The 5602-nt window shown below is 45.1% G+C and overlaps 1 protein-coding gene across 1 annotated transcript in view; it reads right to left on the reverse strand.

Moving 5' to 3' along the window:
* TBC1D1 (TBC1 domain family member 1) overlaps window positions 1-5419 on the reverse strand; it is a 207145-nt gene extending 201726 nt beyond the window's left edge. Inside the window, 1 exon segment of the mRNA XM_023753657.1 lies at window positions 5282-5419. The gene's annotated coding sequence lies outside the window, so the exon portion shown is untranslated.
* Between the last annotated feature and the right edge of the window lie 183 nt (window positions 5420-5602).

The following is a 5602-nucleotide window of genomic DNA, read 5'->3' on the forward strand; positions in this document are numbered from 1 at the left end:
GACACCCTGTATATTTTTTTAGTATTAATTATTTTTAATTTTTCAGTTACAGTTGACATACAATATTATATTAGTTTCAGGTGTTCAACATAGTGATCAAGCATTTATACACCTTACAAAGTGATCATCCCAATAAGTTATTACAATATTATTGACTATATTCCCTATCCTTACTTTACATCCCCATGACTATTCTGAACCACCAATTTGTACTTTTTAATGCCTTCACTTTTTTAACGTATCTCCCTACCCACTTCTCATATGGCAACTGTTAAAATGTTCTCCAGCCCAAGCCAGTTTGGCTCAGTGGATAGAGCACCGGCCTGGGGACTGAAGGGTCCTGGGTTCAATTCCAATCAAGTGCTGGGGCTGACTGGCAGACCCTGAATGACGAATGATTACTTTGACACACGTTTCTGTGAAGTAGAGGCTAAGGGACTGGTTGGCATAAGAAGCCAAAAAAAGCCTCAATTGCCTGCCTCGTTAGGCTTTTATTGTAACAACAGCTTGAACTAAAATTAACCTCTAACTACAATCAACAGGGTAAGCATCCTTGAGAAGACACCTGCATCTGTAATGTCTTTCAAACAAGGACATTTTGAAATCTAAACATTAAAATTCTAATAAAACACTCAAGGACTCAGACTTGTTTGGAAAAGTCAAGGCAGAATCTGCTGCCTTCAGCAAGGTCCCCTAGAGGCCTCTGACCTTTCAGAAAATCCTCCTTACAGACTTTCCAACGAAGTCCCATACTTCCCCACAGTCAAGGGCACATACTCGGGTTTCAGGCTTGATCCCCAGTGGGGGGCATGCAGAAGGCAGACGATCAATGATTCTCTCTCATCATTGATGTTTCTATCTCTCTCCCTTTCCCTTCCTCTCTGAAATCAATAAAAATATATTTTAAAAATGTTCTCCGTATTTATGAGTCTGTTTCTGTTTTGTTTGTTCATTTTTAGATTCCACATAGAAGTGAAATCATATCGTATTTGTCTTTGTCTATATTTCACTTAGCATAATACCCTCTAGGTCCACCCGTGTTTTCACAAATGGCTAGATTTCATCTTTAATGGCTGAGTAATAGTCCACTGTATATATGTAGCACATCTTTATCCATTCCACTATTAGTAATAATTGTTAACACATAATAGCACTTTTGTGTCTATTATCCAATTTAGCTTTCACAACCACCTTGGACAATAAAGATTGTTATTACCACATTGGAATAAGGACTATTATGAAATACTATCATTATCAGCTCCAATTTAAAGAAGAAAAATGAGAAGGAAATTGCTGCACAGAGAACTGAAGTCACTTGCTCATAGTCATACTAGTAACAAGTGGTCAACCAGGTTTTGAACCCAGGTCCTTCGGCAGAGTTTGTACTTGGGCTTAACTACTTTGCTAGATTGATTAATTGCCTCTTCTTGGATATTACATATACTATATGTAGTCTTACAACTCTGAGAAGCATGTTTTATCACCCCCATTTTACCTAAGGGTCCCCTGGCTTGTACTAGTAAATGGTGAAGGCAGGATTTGAATCCAGACCTGTCTTATGCCCAAATTTCTATTCTTTGAGATATAAGAATATCTCTAGAAGGGAATAACTCTAAAATTCCTCTTTCTAGTGGATTAGCTGGGTTGTTTTTCTACCCAAATCTTTCTTGGCCTCAGTAATCTTGTACCGGGCACTGTTCTAAGAACGTCACATAGATGAATTAAGTTTGACAATGAACCCATAATGCTTACCTATTTTGGCAGTGTAGGATCACTGATCATACATAATGTATTGGCAGATATGTATATTCTTTTTTTAAGAGAAAAAGAGCTGCTGCTTGTCACAAGGAAACAGGCGCACTCAAGCCTAAATGCCTGCCTGTTGGCTGGTGCTGAGCACGCTCCCTGCATTCTGCACAGCTTCACTGAGGCCTAAGTGCTGAGACTGCTTCGCATGGCCCAAATATGACTGATCTTTTGCTGAACATTTGAAACCTGAAAAGGGACACACTGCCCTTAAATCTAAGAATCCATCCAATGGAAATCTCGGCTTGAAAATGTCAAAACCTTGAAAACGGAAACCTTCCTGTCTTTTGTGAAGAATCTGGTTTTAAAATATTTTTATCTGTGTGTGGAGCTGGGAAGGAAGAAATGAAGATAAAAGTCAGCAAAGGCAATTGTAAGGTAACCCTTTGCCATCACCAACACTCTGCTCAGTGCACTCACCGTCATTTTTAATGAACAGATTCTGCTTCTCCAGCTTTTAATGATCAGGAAAAGAGAAGGCCTGAGAAACATATCACATTCTGGAACTCATACAGCCATTACACTTGAGAAGGTAAGGAAAAGGGCAAAGCAAAGTATGCCAAGGCACCCACACACAAGCAGACAGGAGCCCCCAAGTGGGCTGATACACATGTTAGGTAGTCTGAGGAATCTGAAGAGTGGAAACTAGGGACCTTCAGAGAAATGCTATGAAGGGAGTAAAATCTGTTTGAGGGAGTTGTCATTTTGTGACATAAAATTAAAACATATTCAAAAACAAAACCCTCTCAAGCATGCAGCCCTACTCCAGGCACCATGACTGGAGATGTAGGTGTGAATGGGAACTAGGGAAGCTCCATGCTGCTTAGGACAGCACTCCTGGCTGTTTCCCAGCGGTACATCCAAGAAGATCTGGCATGAAAGGAACTGACTACCCGTACCTGGCTCCCCTTGGGGGTACATCTGATTGCCCTGCAGCCCTTCTGGTAAAGGCTGTTTTTTGTTTTGTTTTGTTTTTAATACATCTTTTTATTGATTTCAGAGAGGGGGAGAGAGAGAGAGAGAGAGAGAGACATCAATCATTGATCGGCTGCCTCTTGCACCCCCGCCCTCCACTGGGGATCAAGCCCGCAACCCAGGCATGTACCCTCACCGAAATCAAACCGTGACCTCCTGGTTCATTAGTCAAAGCTCAATCACTGAGCTACGCTGGCCAGGCAAAGGCTGTTTTCTAGGGAATTAGGAGACCGAGATTGTCAATAGCTGGGTAACAAGGGAGAAGAAGCAAGCTATGTTTCTTCAGAGTTGCCCTTCTTTCTCATCCCCCCTGGTACTATGACAAACAATGTCATAATGGGATAAAGGGCAGCACTGACATGATGGCACCCAACCAGAAACGTTATCATAGTGAGAGGGGAAATCCCCAGAGTGCTCTGTGGGAAAGATAATGGTCGACTATGTCACAGTCCTATTTGCAAAACTTTACTTTTTAAATTAATAATTTATAAAATCAATGAATTTTCCTCCTATTTTACTGGTTTGCAAACAGCTAGACAAATCCACATAAAGGCATTTACTTTCATTATCACCTGATTGGCTGGGTGTCATCTGGTGCACAGAAGGATTGCCAGTTCAATTCCGAGTCAGGGCACATGCCCTGATTGTGGGCTCAATCCCAGTAGGGGTCATGCAGGAGGCAGCCAACTGATACTTCACTCTCACATGGATGCTTCTCTCTCTCTCCCTCTCCCTACCTTCCTATGGCGGCATAGGTAAACACCGGAGATTGCTGCCACAAACAACCACTTCAAAAATACAACTAAAAGACGGAACGGACATAACCCAGAACCACAGGAAGGCTGGCTGAGGAGGTTGCAGGCACATCCCCAGTAGGGGGTGTGCAGGAGGCAGCTGATCGATGTTTCTCTCTCATCGATGTTTCTAACTCTCTATCCCTCTCCCTTTCTCTCTGTAAAAAATATTTTTTTAAAAATCAATTTAAAAAAATTTAAAAAAAAAGAAAATGTCCCCTCAACATTTCATCCTTTAACTCACAGCTATGCTCACTATCCAGTAGCTTGTTTTGTCAGTTACTTATAGATAAATCTGGTGAGAAAGCACTTCTGAGAGTCTTATTTCCCTATAACTTGATTAGAAAAAAAAATAGATTTGAGACTGTGATGGCATTCCATTCCCAACAGATGCAAAACACCTGTTAACAATAGTCGTCAACCCTTTTCTGTTGACAAACTTTTTCATACAATGTCCTTATTCCCCAATGTCTTCAAGGTTCCCAGGGAGGAGCTCCTCCCCCACAAGAGAAGCCAGTTCAACTCCAGGACCCACCTGCCCCAGGGGTCCCTAACCCAAGGGAGAGAGAGAACAGGAATTGTTCAGAAGCATCAAGAGTCCTGCAAGGATTCCCAGCCTCCTGAGACAGCGCCCATTCATTCTTCTACCCAACCCCTCCCACACCGAGCAGGCTCTCAACACACAACAGCACCCACAGGTGGCCATTCTCCAACTCCAACCCACCCCATCTGGAATCTGGGGAAGAGGATGAATTTCTGCTTTCCTAAAAAAGGGCTTTTCATCAAGGCCGCTGCAGCTCAGCTTAAGTCTGTTGCAAAAAGTTTGGAAGTTTGGACTTGTAAAGGTAGCCGAGTTTCTTGGGTGTGACCCGTATAAACCAGGTCATTTTAAAATGCTCTTTCTGATGATATTAATCAATTAAATGATCCAAAAGGAGGAATGAGATCTACGTGAAGTGAATACCTGTCCATTAATGTAGGGCACTCTAAAAACTGTTTAGTGGAAGGAACAGTTATCGCTTTCAGTTTTTTTTCCTTTCTAAGCGACTTGCAGAGAATAAGCTATTATCAATAAACTTACAACGGGGAAAGCCGCCTCTAGGTGGATTCCAAAGAAAACGACTCCTCTTTTTTTTAAAGTAAAAACAACAACGTGTCCCGAAGTTTGAAGGGGGTCCTATAATCACAGACCAATCAGGAAACTGCTAAAAACAATTAAGCAGGGTTTCGAAATGACGGGTACAGGATGTGCCCATAGAAAGAAATGTTGAGCGCACTGGGGCAGCTGCCAAAGTTACTACGGCGAAGTACCCTGAACTTTTAAAGGGTGGCATGGGATTACTCCAACCGACCATCCCCCAATCTGGTCGCCTTACAAACACATTAGCCATAGAGATATTTGGCGGGAGGGGAAGGAGGGAGATGCGAGCACCTTAGAGCAGGAGTGGGGAGGGCAGAAGGAGGGAGGCTCTCCGAGCTCCTGGGTCCTTAAGAACTAGAAGGTTTCGCTTTGGTCCAAGGAGGTGGCAATGAACTTCCTCCCCCGAGAGCCCCCGGGTTTCCTGCACCGCAGAAACGCCCCTGGGCTGCCCGAACCCGGCTCCTCCGCGGGCCCGGGAGCTCGGGGGCCGGGGGTGGGGTGCGGCCGGGATGCCCCGGCAGGAACCAGCCGCGTGGCTCGGACGCGGCCGGAGAAGGGCGCCTACCTGTGCGGCGGCGCGCTTCAGGGCGCGGGCCGGGCCGGGGCGCTCAGGTGCTGGGGGGGCAGCTTGGGGACGGCCTTGGGCGCGCGGGCGTCCATCGGGCCCCCTGGCAGCGTGCTTTCCAGCCGCCAGGGCCGGGAGTGGCCCCCTGGTTCGGATTCCCGCCTTCTTCATCCGGCTGGGGACCCTAGCGTGTCCTGCGTCCGTAGCGTCGTCAGCAACAAGGTTCTGCTGTCGGTGGCGGCAGCCCAGCGCTGAGTCAGCAGGAAGAGGAGAAGGTGAAGTGACTGCGGACTGATTCCGTTTTCTTCTTCCCGGATGGAC

The sequence above is a fragment of the Myotis lucifugus genome, unplaced genomic scaffold (genome assembly GCF_000147115.1).
Source record: "Myotis lucifugus unplaced genomic scaffold, Myoluc2.0 scaffold_48, whole genome shotgun sequence".
Classification (NCBI taxonomy): Eukaryota; Metazoa; Chordata; class Mammalia; order Chiroptera; family Vespertilionidae; genus Myotis; species Myotis lucifugus.